Genomic DNA, 15,002 nt, shown 5'->3' on the forward strand with positions numbered 1-15,002 from the left:
GATTTAGCAGACACGTTCAAACTCTCCTCATCACAGGTGCGTGTCTATGCAATTGACAACCTTCCTCTGTGAGCAACCTCACAGTGTTCCACTGGACTTGTTACCAGTGTTTGTTTCGTTGGCTTGTCTCTTAACCTGGGATGTCTCCTTAGTGACTATCTCTGGAATTTGAAGATAAGTTCTTTCCCTGGAGCCTTCTCCTAGGATCCCTCAGGAAGCAGGAAAGTCGCTGTCATATATTCTAATCTGGTGGTTTTGTTGTTATTCTTGCTGTTGTTTGAGTCAATGTCTCACTATCTAGCGTGGCTGGCCTGGACTCACTATGTAGACCAGGCTAGCCTTGAATTCACAGCGATGTTCCTGCCTCTGTGGCGTGTACCACCACACCCTGCCGATCTGGCTACTTGAAGCTCACAGCAATAACAGATCATTTATCTTCCTTCCCTGCCCCTCACCTTTCTCTTCTTTTCCCTTCTCAAAATAAGTCTGAATTTATTCTGAGCAGTCTATGATGATCCCCTTGGGGATGAGAGCATCCTCAGTTATTCCTACAGACAAGACTTTTAAAACTCAGTTGATTTTTGTTCTGAAGAAAGGCATAAAGCCAATGTGCCCCCTGCCCCAAAGGCCAGCTTTGGGCTTTCAAGTTCAAACAGCAGCCATTCCAGTGCAGCTTCAAGTGCTCCTTGGGGCCTTCAAAATAAAAGAAAGAAACGCCACAGAGAGTTAAAAGACCTTGTTCAAGATAAGACTTCGAATATCAAGTGGACCAGCACTGGGAATGGAAACAGCACACTCACATGGGTGGTTTGAGGAGAGTTTAATAGAGACCATATACAAAGATGCAGGTCAGTTTATAAGATGATATAAAACTCATTCCCGTGGCCAACAACACTAGGGGACCCTCCCAAAGGTGAGGGAACAGCTACAGGAACTCAGGAAAGATGGCAGCAGCCAGAAATTGTGGCCTTGGGCAAGAAATGGACCAAACAACAGGGGCCAAGAAAGGAAGAGGTTATGGGAAGGGAGACATCCTGACTCTCTCTCCCTGTCCCCTAGGTACTGTCTGTGAGGACCTAGAACAACATCCTAGGAACCCACTGATGCAGGCTTTAGGATCCAGCATCCCGGGACTCTAAGCTGAGTAGGTGGAGGACCAGGCAACGCCCAGGTGCCAATGGGACATCTCTAGCACAGATGCTCTGAGAGTCTGCATTCCAAGTGGAATCACCAGGCGAGTGGAACTGGGGAGCAGCAGTTTTCACAGGTTCATGATTGCTATTCTTACAAATATCGTCAACGATTTCCCTTCAGAAGGCAAAGTTCACCCAGCAATTAGAGCTTGATTTTAATTATGGGATTCGTTTTGTCCACGGACACGTGGCTGTTTCTGGCCTCACACATTCAAGTAAATAAAGGTATGGAGTGTCGTGTCAGTTCCGTGTGCTTCCTGCAGCCCCGCCTCCAGCCCTGCAATGTCCTCACTGATTGCATAAAGGAGGGAAGAAGGCAGTTTCCCAAAAGGATTGCTGGAAGGGGATACATCCATAGAAATGCCAGCCAGCCCTTGCACACACACAAAAAAGAAAACCACACACTGCCTTGCAAAGGTCACACCCTACGTAAGTGGCTAAGCTCAGATCAGAAGAGCCGTCTGTGCTCACCTGGACAGCTGACAACGCAGAATCTCCAGGTGGCACTCCAGAGTGAGCTAACCCTTGAGCCCCAGATCAACAGAAGCCTTCCCAGAAAGGCCTTTTTCTCCATATTGCCATGAGGAATCCCCAGATCTACCTAACCCTCCGGCAAAGACCTTGGCAAGTGGCTTCCAGCTAAGGTTCTGAGAAGGGCGCTTCGTCCCCTCTCTGTTCTGACTGTCAGACATGATGGCAGAATTGTATCTTCACTCATGACAACATAAGACAATGGACTGGCTGGTTTTGAGTGTCGACTTGACACAGGCTGGAGTTATCACAGAGAAGGGAGTTTCAGTTGGGGAGGTGCCTCCATGAGATCCAGCTGTGAGGCCTTTTCTCAATTAGTGATCAAGTGGGGAGGGCCCATTGTGGGTGGTACCGCCTTTGGGCTGGTGCTCTTGGGTTCTATAAGAGAGCAGGCTGAGCAGGCCAGGGGAAGCAAGCCAGTAAGAAACATCCCTCCATGGCCTCTGCATAAGCTCCTGCTTCCTAACCTGCTTGAGTTCCAGTCCTGACTTCCTTTAGTGATGAACTACAACGTGGAAGTATAAGCTCGATAAACCCTTTCCTCCCCAACTTGCTTCTTGGTCATGATGTTTGTGCAGGAATAGAAATCCTAACTAAGACAGACAACAATACAGCCAGACCCTGGGTATATAGCTGGGAGCTCTGCTCAAGCCCAAGAACAAAGAACACCCCATCCCCTCCGGCTGACAGATGGCTGGAGTCACGTAAAGTTCTTAGATATGGCAGTACCCAGTGCTCTGCTGGACATGAGATGCCAAGGCGGGAGCTGCAGAAATAAACAGAGCTGTCACAAGCCACCCTCAAACGTTTCTGCATACTTCCCCCCACCCCACCCCAGCCCCGCTCACCCCTGGTGCCAGCACATAGGTGGGCACCTTCTATAGACTTGGAAAAAGAATCAGGAAAGAACCACCCTGGACTGAGCGAGGGCAAACTGCATGAAGGTGAGATGCCAGAATTCTGAGATATTCGTAACAACTGACCTTTTCAGACAGATCCAGGAGAGATTTTTCTCTTGGCACAGCGTCGGAGACCTGAGAGAGGGGACGAAATGACAAGGCTGATGATGTGCATCTTTGCTCCCCTTCAGCACCCCTGGGCCTCTTGAAACACTTATTGTCTCCTGAATGGCCGCTGTGCAATCGCTGGTTCCTTTACGTCATCATTCCTCAATGGAGGCCATTGTCTTCCCCACAGTTCTTGTCTTGCGCGGTGACAGTGTAACAGGATCCAGCAGTGCCAGCGTGGGCAGAAGCTACATGGGCATCTTGGAGGAAAGACAGGCTCGCTCCATCCCTCAGCTGGAGCCAGAACTTGGCCAACCTGACCGGAGCAGATTTCGTCAGTACAGCCAGCTCCTGTTCATCGTGATCCTCCAGCCACACGACAGCCCCTTCCGCTGCTCTGCGGACCACCAGCCTTCAGTGGTACACCGTGCCTCCTGGAAGTTAGGCCTCCTAACGTCCATGGAAGTTCCCTCCTATGCTGCGCGGAGCTCACCTGTATAATCTGTTGTAGGAATGACAGAAAGTGTCCTGCTCATAAAAGACACTGGCTTCTGTCTCACTCCCTGGGATCACTCACTTGCTATAGTTGTCAACCATTCTGTAGAGAGGTCTAGGAACAAAAAGGGGGAGACTATGGCTTCACCATCCACTAAGGGAGCCATTTTGGAAACTGGCCCTATGACCTCAGTGGAACCCTGGACAGGGATAGAGGATGAGAGTGGGGGATGGGTGGGAGTGGAGGGGGGTGGTAGGGAGCAGGGATACATCCTGCAGTCCACAAACTCAGAGCCAGGATGAAATAAACTAATCCCAGGTTCCTGACCTTGCAGGTCAGGAGACACTAAAGCCAAGAGACACTAAACAACATTTTCTGGAGCTTGGGAGACCCCAATCTGGGTTCAATCCCAATGAACCACTTGATAGAAGAAGAAATCTGACTCTGGCAAGCTGTCCTCCAACCACCACACACTTCCCATGCCTCACCCCAAACACAAAATAAATGACTGTAATTAGAACTAATTGATCTGCTTTAGGGTCTGGGCTCATTGCCCAGCACAATCTGTCTCATGGCATTACATGGTTAATATTCTGGAAATAAGACTCAGAGATGCTCCTTCTCACAAAGAGTGGACAGAGAGAGGCAAGTAGAGGCTGTACCGCCATGCTTGTCCGCTTGCCCCTATTGTTCTGACATTTTCATCTTCCTTCCTCCTTCCTTTCTTCTGCTACTCATTTGAACACCAGAGAGGATATTAAAAAAATAAAAACAAATAAACAAAGCAGGCCAGCTCCCGTCAAATTGGAGTACCTGAGAACCATTCCTCAGACACTGCCTTCCCACAAAACACTAAATTCTGTTCCTCTTAAACAAAAATCTCTGCTGCTCTGAGTCCATATCCAAGTTCCACTTCACACCAGGGACCGACCAGCCAGACCCTCAAATGACAAAACGTGTCTCCAACTTCCTTGATGGTTTTATTTTAGAGACATCAACCTTAAAGGCCAACCTATCCAAACACCTTTGTGTCCTCTTGTCCCTCCAAGGCTGTGTTACATGCATATTTAAGGTCATGGGGGGAGGGGTGGTTCTCAACCATCTTCATCTTGAAAGGTCACTGAGCCTTGGAGCTTGGCAGAGCGCTCTCTCTCTCTCTCTCTCTCTCTCTCTCTACCTCGAGCCCTCTAGCGTTTCACAATAACATAACCACCAAGAGATTCCTTGAACTCTTGACACAGACTCCCTGATGTCAAACACTGTGACACTTTGTGCAACCTGTCACGAGTCCCCTAGACACACGGTTGCACTCAGGGGTTTTGCTAAGCCTTTGTTTAAAGGCCTGTCAGACTGTCAAGTTTACAACCTGTTCTCCAGCACTGTCTGAAGAGGATTTGTCTCAGCTGGTGGGAGCCATTCTAAGTGGCCACAAAGTTGGGGTCTCGAAGCCACACACATTTATTTTCAAACCCAGGTATAGAGGCCAAAAAGGTGAAATCAATGTGATGGGATCAAAATCTGTGTGTCCAGGGGAGGCTCCAGGGCAGAATCTTTGCTGCTTCTGGTGCTCTCTGGCAGTCCCTGGCTTGTGGCCACATCTCTCCAAGGGCAGTACCTTCAAATCTCTCTGCCTTGTCATGTCTTCTCCTGTGTGAGGTGTGTTTCCATGACTCTCTCCAAAAGGACACTTTTAACTGGCATCTTTGGCCTGCCTTGAAAATCTAGAATAAATTTTGGACTCACAATCCTCCAACATATCACCAGAGATATTTTCGTTTTCAATACTGGAGATCAACCCTGGGGTCCCACTCCTGCTAGGCAAGGACTCATCGCTGAGCCACCTTGCCTTCTCTTTTGAGACAGGGGCTCACTGAGATGCCCAGGCTAACCCTGACAACACACATACAGAAGTCAGAGGACAGGCTGGAGAGATGGCTCAGAGGTTAAGAGCACTGACTGCTCTTCCAGAGGTCCTGGGTTCAAATCCCAGCAACCACATGGTGGCTCACAACCATCCGTAAAGATCTAACGCCCTCTTCTGGTGTGTCTGAAGACAGCTACAGTGTATTTACATATAATAAATAAATCTTTAAAAAAAAAAAAAAAAGAAGTCAGAGGACAGCTTCGGGGAACCCGTTCTCCCCTTCCACAGCGTACCTGCCAGTGATCAAACCGAGTGGACCAGGTTGGCAAAGGTGAACACCTTTACAGCTGGGCTGCCTCGCCAGCCCCTCCCAAACATGCTAAGTGACGCTGCTCTGAGCCTTCCAAGTCCCTATCAAGGCTGCCAATCACTTGAGGCCACATCAGTCTGGACTCAAACACGGGATCCTGTTAGATCAGCCTTATGTTTTCCATTGTCTTCAGCTCATCCTCCAGTCCTCTAGAAATGACCAGTCTCCTTTATTTGTCTTCAGCAGACGCAAAATGGAAGTTTGGAATTAGGATTTCTCAAACCATACTGACCAGGTTTGCATCCTGGCCCTGAGGCCCACCAAAAACAAAAAACTTGTCCTGTCCAGATGTCCTTCTGCCGTGCGCGCACGCAGTATCTGGGCTCCTGCTGTCAGTCCAGGGTCAGCTTGCTCCATCGCTGTGGGCAGCAGTGAAGCAGGGCACTGTGGCGGCAAGAGCTTGCCGGAGCAAAGCTGCCCACAGAGGCCAGTCAGCCACCACAGAGACGGACGGGAGGGGCGGTACGGACTAGATGTGCTCCTAAGGGCCCGCCCTCGCCAGCCAGCTCCCCCACATCTTGAATTTGTGACCACTATCTGGGAACAAGAGCTTGTGGGGGCTTCTCACAGTCAAACCGCGCCGTGATTCATCTCTCTACCTCTCCTATCGAGAGAGCCTGAAAGTACTGTTTTTACTAGAATGTGGTAGCGGTAACCCCATGCTATTCCAGAAGAATCCGTTAGCAGGGCTCTTCTTCTTCCTCTTGACCCTGAACTCTTGGCTGTTCTGGAAAACCAGTTCAGTAGAGCTAGGAGATGCCTCTATCCCCTGGCATCTACCTATAGCCATGGTGGATGTCCCCACCAAAAAAATCACCCATAATAAGGCCATCTGAAGCTACCAGATTGTGTAGCAAGCAGTTCATTACACAGCAATAGATACTCAGCACAGCCACTCAGGGACTCCACAACCTGAAGCAAGTGGCAGGCCTTGACGTGAGTTCCGAACAGAAGAGACCCTGGTGAAGACTTGACACTTGTAGTGAATTCAGATTGCAAGTTCAGGAAGTAAAGAGGAAGCAGTATAGACATGTGAGCCAGGGAGAAAAGGGCTCATGATGTGATTAAAATATCATGAGGGACCTCCTGGGGGGAGAGTGCAGAATACATCTCAAAACTGTCTCAGTAAAATGCTGCACTCGCTCTGGAAAACAGTAATAGAAGTTGCTGGACATTTTTGAAGATAATACGATATATAAAATCTAGCAGCCCCACTTCTAGGTTGCTGTGGTTTGAATACATTTTCTCCACATTTTGAGTGAGGCCAATATGATTAAGAGATGGGGACTCGGAACAGAGGCAGAGACCCACAGCCAAACATTGGGCGGAGCTCGGGGAGTTTTGTGGAAGAGTAGCGGAGGGAGCTGGAGAGGTCAAGGAGACTGAAAGAAGACCAACAGAGTGGACAAACCTGGGCCTGTGGGGCCTCACAGAGTCTAAACCACCAACCAAGAGCATGCACGGGCTGGACCTAGGCCCCCTACACATTTGTAGCCGATGTGCAGCTTGGTCTTCCTAACGACTGGAACAGGGACTGTCTCTGAGTCTGTTGCCTGCCTTTAGATCCCCTTCCCTTACCTGGGCTGACCTGTCTGGCTTCACTGGGAGAGGATGCAACGTAGTCCTGCTGAGACTTGATGTCCCAGGGTGCAGTCCATCTCTAAGGAGAAGGGGAGCAGTAATGGGAGGAGGGGGTTGTGAGGGTGGGATTGGGAGGAGAGGAGGTAGGGCTGAGATAGGGATTTAAAATTAATAAGTAAAATGAATAATTTTTTTAAAAAAGTGGGGACTCAGCCGGGTGTGGTGGTGCACACCTTTAGTCCCAGCACTCAAAAAGCAGAGGCAGGAGGATCTCTGAGTTTGAGGCTAGCCTGGTCTACAAAAAAGATCTAGGACAGCCAAGGCTGTTACACAGAGAAATCCAGTCTTGGGGTAGAGAGGCAGAGGTGGGTAGTCTAGAAGGTGAGTGGCTGGAGGCTTCCTGTGGGCAGGATCAAAGCCCTTCTAAGACTCCTGCAGCAATGTTTCCCCAGCTTGCCCTTCTGACTGCCTCTGCATGAGGACGCAGGGCCCCTCCTCCCAGAAGACCCTGGGAAAGCCCTCACCGAGCACCAAACGCTGAGCCTCTGTCTTGGACTCCCCAGGCTCCGGGTTATGGAAAATAAAGTTCCATTATTTGAAATCGCCTAGTCCAGAGGCTGGGGCCACTGAGCAGTGGTTAAGAGCACTTGCTGCTCTTGCAGAGGACCAAAGTTCAGTTCCCAGAACACACAGCAGCTCACAAATGCCTGTAACTCTAGATCCAGGGAGTCCAATGCCCTCTTCTGAATCCATGGGCCCAGGGTGCTCATATGATGTGCATTAATTAACATATGCAGGCAAAACACCATCCACATAAACAAATAAATAAGTCTTTGGAGTTTTGTTTTGTTTTTGAGTGTGTGTGTGTGTGTTGTTGTTGTTGTTGCTGTTTATGATTTTTTTAAAAATTTATTTGTGTAAATGAATGCTCAATTTGTATCTATATCTGCACGACAGAAGAGAACATCAGATCCTATTACAAATAGTTGTGAGCCACCATGTAGTTGCTGGGAATTGAACTCAGGACCTTTGGAAGAGCAATCAGTGCTTTTAACCATTGAGCCAACTCTTCAGCCCCATTTTGTTTTGTTTTGTTTTTTTGTTTGTTTGTCTGTTTGTTTGTTTGAAGCAAGATCTCACTAGGTACTTCTGACTGGCCTAGAACTTGTTATGTAGACCAGGTTAGACGTGAACTCACAGAGCTCGGGCTAGACTTGAACTCACAGAGCTCTCTGCCTTTCTCTGCTACCTGAGTGCTGGGACTAAAGGCATATACCACCGCACTGAGATATAATTTTTTTCTAATTAAAAAAAAAACTTTAAAAAATTACCTAATCCAAGGTTTTATAGATGCCTGAACAAACTAAAACCCAGGGATATAACCAAAGACTGAAAATTACTCTTGAGAAGATATTTGCATGATTGTGTTTATTGCAGCAACAACCACAATGGCCAGGGGGTAAAAGAAAAGTAAATTTCACCAGCAGACAAAGCAGTAAAGACAATCAATATATAAACACTGGGAAGTTTTCAGCCACAAATAGAATGAAATCCAACCAGGCAGAGCGGCGCACACCGCAATCCCAGCACTCAGGAAGCCGGGGTAAGAGGTTCACGAGTGCCAGCCTGGGCTCCACGGTGAATTCCAAGCCAGACGAGGCTGTATCGCAAAATCATCTCAGCCATATTCCGTAAGATGGGTGGGACTTCGGGACATGATGCTAAATGTCAGTCACAGAAGATAAAACTGCAGGGTGCCATTTATATGAAGTTCCTAGAACAGTCAAATATATAAAGACAGAAAATAGGATGTGGTCACAAGGGCCTGTGCAAGGAGGAAACGAGGAGTTGTTCCACAGAGGGCAGAGTTTCAGTTTTACAAGTGGCACATTTTAGAAATCTATTACATGTGGTGCGTACAGTTAACAGTGTAGTGTACACTCAGCAATGCAAAGGCCGTAAATTCAGTGTTTTATGTTTTCACTTGTCTGATACTGGGGATCGAACTCAGGTCCTGGTGTATGCTAGCCAAGGGCTCTACCACTAAGCTGCATCCTTTCAAGTTCTCTGTTTTACCACAATTAAAAAATGCCGTTAAAAGCCGGGCATGGTGGCGCAGGCCTTTAATCCCAGCACTTGGGAGGCAGAGGCAGGTGGGTTTCTAAGTTTGAGGCCAGCCTGGTCTACAGAGTGAGTTCCAGGACAGCCAGGGCTACACAGAGAAACCCTGCCTTGAAAAACCAAAAAATAAAAAAATTAAAATAAAAAAATTAAAATTAAAATTAAAAAAAAATAGTCATGTCCAGGCGTGGTTGTGCACACAGAAGCAGAAGGAAGGATCTCCGAGTTGGAAGCCAGCCTGCTCTTCATAGTGAGCTCCAGGACAGCCAGAGGCACATAGTGAGACCCTGTCTCCAAAAACCAAAATAATAATAATAGTCTTATTAAGGAGCATACAGGGGCTGGAGAGATGGCTCAGCGGTTAAGAGCACTGACTGCTCTTCCAAAGGTCCTGAGTTCAAATCCCAGCAACCACATGGTGGCTCACAACCATCCGTAAGATCTGACCTCTCTTGTCTGAAGACACCTATAGTGTACCTACATATAAATAAATAAATACATCTTTAAAAAAAAAAGGAGCATACAGATCCATCATGAGCCATCTCACCACCAGGTAGCTGAGGACATGAGCAGGCACAGGCTACACGCTGTACCACTCACCTTGCCCTCTGTTTCCGCATTTGTCCACCAGAGACAAGGATAATCCTGGGTTGTTTTAAAGACTCCACCACAGTCCGTGCACAGTTAAATGTGAGCCTGCTGGAGGGAGGCACCATTCCTCCCCCTACCCCCCCCCCCATCAGATCCAGTACCAGAGAGGTGCTTCTCAGCCTCCTGACCCACCCTGCCCTGGGATCCCCCACCATAGGGTGAACTGAACCCCAAAAGGCAGACAGACCTGCTCTGGGTACCCGGTTCCCCTCTCATACATGCTACAGTTGTCTATACTCAACCCACAGGCCCAAGGATGTCCCCAGGCCTGTCCCTAGGGCTGCACAGACTCTGAGGACAGTAACTTGGCAGAACCTGTTCCTGGGCCCCTGTTGTCGCCCGCCCCCCACCCCCCACCCCCCACCCCACCCCCCACCCTGGGGGTGCCCTCAGGGAGGGTTCTTCCCTAGCGACCACTGTCTGACAAGAAGTGCAATACTGGCTGGCCTTGCATCCCACTCTCCTTCCTTCTTATCTTTAAAAATCAGGAAACTCCTCTCTCAGCTCCAAACCTTTGGGGGCAGTCTGAGAGTCCCACAAATATGACAGCAGCAAATCTGAATTTTCCAAGGTGCCGGCCGCTTGTCCCTCCCCGCCTACAGACAGGGCCCTGTCAGAGTGAAGGAGGAAAAGAAAGAGAGCAGGCCGTCCTCACAGCTGGCTTCTGCTAGTATGACGTCACCGTCCCCCAGGGAAGACGTGGCTTTTTCTGCTCATTTCCTACTTCAAGAGCAGTTTGGAAAGAGCTTTCCTGGCGGCTGGCAAGGCCGGTGCCTACAAGATTAACAGGGCTGCAGCGAGTACGGGCCTTTGCTATTCTCTTCTTTGTTCCTTTTGTATTTTTCACAGTGGTCACCTTTTTTCTTTTAAGTTTCAGGGAAACAAATGAGAGATTTTTAGGGAAGCAATGTAAAAGCCTTCAGCACGCTCTCCGGCCTCCGCTCATTCCGGGCTCCAGCGTTAGCTGTTATTCTCTCTGTAGCTTCAAATCCTCTGCCTTCAACCCTCTCCTCTGCCTGTGGAAACAAGGAACTAATAACAGTGTCTCCTTAGATGCTTCTAGATTTTGTTCTTATTACCTGGAATACTTATTATCAGAAATTATTCTCCCAGACCAAGAGACTGATTCCTGTCCCTGCTGATAAGAGAAAGGGACATTATTTTCTAAGTATTGTCAGAAGGTATACAGTCTGAGGCTAATAAAAAAGAAATGACAGTAAGACCCTAACTAAGGAACAGGATGCAAGATCATGGTCTTCATTTGTCACCAATGTCAATGTAGGCAAGACCTACATGGCCTGGAAGAATGAGACAGGACAACTGAATATAGCTGAGAAAATGGGATGTTGTTTTGCTATAAAGGACATTATAAAAGACTGTTGGTGACATCTAATCACAATTAGATGATTGTGTCAAATCATGTCAGTTTCCTGACATAGGAAATAGCACCACGACTGTCTGTAGTGACACTTTCTCTTTATGAATTACAAACCAAAGCTCTGGGATGGAGGGGTGAAGGGTGTCAATTTACTGTCACTTGATTTAGAAAAAGCCTTTACATCTACAAATAAAAATACGTATGAGAGAAAGAAAACATGGAGCCAATATGGCAAAAACGTCACTGTCTTGGAATTCCGGGAGAACAGTGGGGACAAATTGCATTCTGTTCCAGTGTTTTCCTGTGAGTCTCTTTGATTTTGAACCTTTCGGTAATGAAGATAACACAGAGCTTGACTCCTAACTGCCCCTGAGTAACCTGCTTGCTTGATGAACTTTGAAAACACCATGGGAGTGATACTTAGCTCTTCAAAATAAGTTGTTTTCTTTGGTTTGAGGTAGAGTCTTATTATGTAGCCCAGGCTGGCCTCAAACTTGCTATTTTCCTGGCTCAGCCTGCCAAAGTGGTAGGACTGTCGAGTTCATCACCACGTCCGCACTGCAACGGGCTTCTTCTGAAGCTGCTACTACGATCCCCAATTTGCAGAGGAAGCCAGGGCTCACTTACAAAGGTCACAGCAGCTATCCAATGTCCCCCAAATCTTCACTGTCCCATAGTCAGCCACTCTGATATTGGTGAGGGGACTTCCTGTCAGTTGCTGTTTTAAATGTCTTCTTCTAGTTGTCCTTTGCTGAAACAATAGAAGCAGCAATGGGAACACAGCTAGGCTGCCTGATACAACAGCATTGACTCCACACTGGTAAAGGCTGAGATTAAACATAATAGAAATGTAAAACTCAGTTGCCCAGAAATATTAGACACACTTCAATGACTCAACAGCCATTTGGAGTCAACATCTACTGTTTTTTGTAGATAATTGAACATCTCCACTATTGCAAAATATCATGTTTGACAATGCTGTTCTGAAGATCTTTCCTACCCAACGTCTTTACATACCTTTTACTACCCAAAGCAGCTTTTCTTTAAACTCACTATGTAGACCAGGCTGGCCTCAAAGAGATCCTCCTGACTCTGCCCCTGAGTGCTAAGATAAAAGGCATGTGTGTCAGCACACCCAATTCCCAGGGTAACTCACAAAATTGTCTTTGTCAAGCACAAATTAAAATTTTCTGGAGTAAGAGGGAGACACCTGCAGGTATCATGTGGAATTACAACCTAGCACAACTAGCGGCTGACCTTTGGAATGATCCTGGTTTAACAGCCATCAACAGCCTATGAAGTTTTACATGACCTGAACTTGTAGAAAATCTCCTACATCAGGAAAGGACAGAGCCCCAGGAGGTTAAGCTTGGCCAGAAAATGCATCCACCACCAGTCTGACCCCTCCAGCAGCACAGCCCTCGGGGACAGCCCAGAGGGCCACCCAAGAAGAGATCGACTAAGCTACAAACCTCGACTGTATCCATGAAGAAATAACTAGTGTAGCAACTGATTCATTTGGGGGAAGATTCCAGAACCTTACACTGAACATCTTCTTGTCTTAGCCTTGATGTTTAACTGGATGTGTCGCGTACTAGAACATCAGCGCAGAAATGGGATCCACTTTCAGGCAACTTAATGACACAAAACCGCACTGATGTCTGAACTTTATGGAGTCATCAAACATAAGACATCAAGACTTCTGAATAAAGCACTGGAATGTGCTCCCGTTTCCTCCTTTGGCACGAGGTCTTGAAAGTGAGAGGTGGCTTGCTTGATTGGGAGATGGATCCATCTAAATTATTCATTGAGGCACTCAGCTCATAACCATTTATCGGGCCTCACAGTATCCAGGGAGCTGTGGGGCAAGCAGAGTTTCTCTGAGTCCTGAGCACATCATCTTGGTTTGGCCCCAGTATTAGACCTTTAAACCACTGGACAAAATACCAGACAAAGCGACTTAAAAGGAGGGAGGACTCAGAATGGAGCAATGGTTAAGAGCAATGACTCTTCTTCCAGAGGACCTAGGTTCAATTCCCAGTCCCCAACGTTGTGGTTTACAGCCATCTGTAACTCCAGTCCCAGATCTTCTGGTGCCATCTTCTGGCCTCCACAGGCATTGCATGTACATGGTCTACATAGAGGTATTCAGGCAAATATTCATATACATAATATAAAAGTAAATAAAGTGCAAAAAAGTTTTTAAAGGAGAAAGGGTTTGCTTGGTTCATGACTCTGTCTGCAGGCAGCTGGCTCTGTGACTTTGGGCCTAAGCTGAAGCTGAACAACATGGTGGAGGACGGGTTAACTTCATGATGGACAAACTAAGCTTGCAGAGGGCATTCGGAATTCAGACCATAGGAAAATTAGTTCAAGAATGAAGTCATTTTTTTTTGTTAAGAGTTTGCTCTGATGTTTTGTTGTTGTTGTTTGTTTTGTTTTGTTTTGTTTTACACAGTGTTCACTATGTAGCCCTTGCTGGCCTCAAACTGGTAATCCTCCTGCCTCTGCCTCCAAAGTGCAGATAACAGGTGTGCATCACCATGCCTGACCTGAATGACTCTTTGACTTTGCAAGACGAATGTGGTTAGAGTTGGTAAGGCCATGGGTCTTACCCTGCCTGGTACAGACACATTATATTTTCCATAACAAAGAGAAAGATGTTGACAGCAAAGGTCATCAACACCATTCCGTGTGGCAGGAGTGCCCTGAGGAGGCGTTGGCTGGGGACGGACACTGTCTCTGGGGACTCTTCAGAATCTAGTAGGTCCAGGGCCACTGGATCTCGGACTCTGGGTGCAAATATCCAATTTGAAGAAAACAGAGTAGAGATCATGATGGAATCCCTGAGGGCTGAGGAGGACCCCATTCCTGGGGGGACTCCATGGGACCAGAAAGACTAAGTCTGGACTGGACCATGAGTTGGCAGCCTGAGGATGCTCGTGGGCCACCTGTCCATACTTAGAAAGGTCTCGGGTTTAGGTCTAGCTTTATGTATAGAAGTACACTGTAGTTGTCTTTAGCCATAACAAAAGGGCATCAGATCCCATGACAAATGGTTGTGAGCCACCATGTGGTTGCTGGGAATTGAACTCAGGACCTTGGAGAGAACAGTCAGCATTTTTAACTGCTAAGCCATCTCTCCAACCACTAGGTCTAGCTTTAAAGGATGAAAGAAGAGTGCCAAATGTGTTATTTGTTGCAAAGTTCACAGTAAAGAGCACCCTGCCCCCAAACAAGGATCAACCCCCCTCCTTGGTTAGCTTTGTCTAGTTCTTGCTTTGGGCCTGGCCATGTGCTAGATTCGGGGAGGAGAGAGGCAATGAGCTTCGGGGAAGGGTAATTCACGCCCTCCACATGCGATGCACAAAGCTATCTGAGCCCCTTCCCAACTCCAGGGATAAATGAGATGCTATTTCGAGGCGCTTACACCTTCACTAACAGGTCTCAGATGCACGATCAGGAAAAGGGAAAAGATGGATTAGATGGGCACGTTGCACAAAGCCGATCAGCAGCAGTCAACAAGTGTATGAAAGATGGCCAACGTCCGTGGTGATAGCCAGATGTAAATGAAAGCTATGTGCACGCTGGCCACACACTAGAATGGCTAAAATTTAGCCTCTGAAAACACTAGGATCAGTTGGCGTGAGGAGCAAGCTAACTCAGAAGCTGCTGTGAAGACAGACGTCGAGATAAGGATGTTGGAGAGCCACAGGAAGATGCTTCTAAAATTAATCAGATGCTGAGCATGTGACCAGGCAGTTCCACTCTTGGCCATATACCTCAGAAGAAACAAGTGCTCTTGTGTGC

The 15,002-nt window shown here is 47.6% G+C and overlaps 2 long non-coding RNA genes across 3 annotated transcripts; both read right to left on the reverse strand.

The window, feature by feature from the left end:
• Positions 1-805: 805 nt before the first annotated feature.
• On the reverse strand, positions 806-7,159 carry LOC127685995 (uncharacterized). 2 transcript variants are annotated; one of them, XR_007977967.1, is made up of 4 exons: positions 5,385-7,159; positions 3,225-3,341; positions 2,708-3,047; positions 806-2,490 (listed from the first exon to the last, which is right to left on the reverse strand). It is a non-coding gene; the product is annotated as an uncharacterized LOC127685995 (long non-coding RNA). The 2 variants fall into 2 exon arrangements; XR_007977966.1 differs by having other exon boundaries at positions 2,708-3,341.
• Positions 7,160-8,451: 1,292 nt separating this feature from the next.
• Positions 8,452-10,711, reverse strand: LOC127685996 (uncharacterized). Its single transcript, XR_007977968.1, has 3 exons — positions 10,327-10,711; positions 9,764-9,862; positions 8,452-8,816 (listed from the first exon to the last, which is right to left on the reverse strand). It is a non-coding gene; the product is annotated as an uncharacterized LOC127685996 (long non-coding RNA).
• Positions 10,712-15,002: the final 4,291 nt, after the last annotated feature.

This window comes from Apodemus sylvaticus, chromosome 5, assembly GCF_947179515.1.
Source record: "Apodemus sylvaticus chromosome 5, mApoSyl1.1, whole genome shotgun sequence".
Taxonomy (NCBI): Eukaryota; Metazoa; Chordata; class Mammalia; order Rodentia; family Muridae; genus Apodemus; species Apodemus sylvaticus.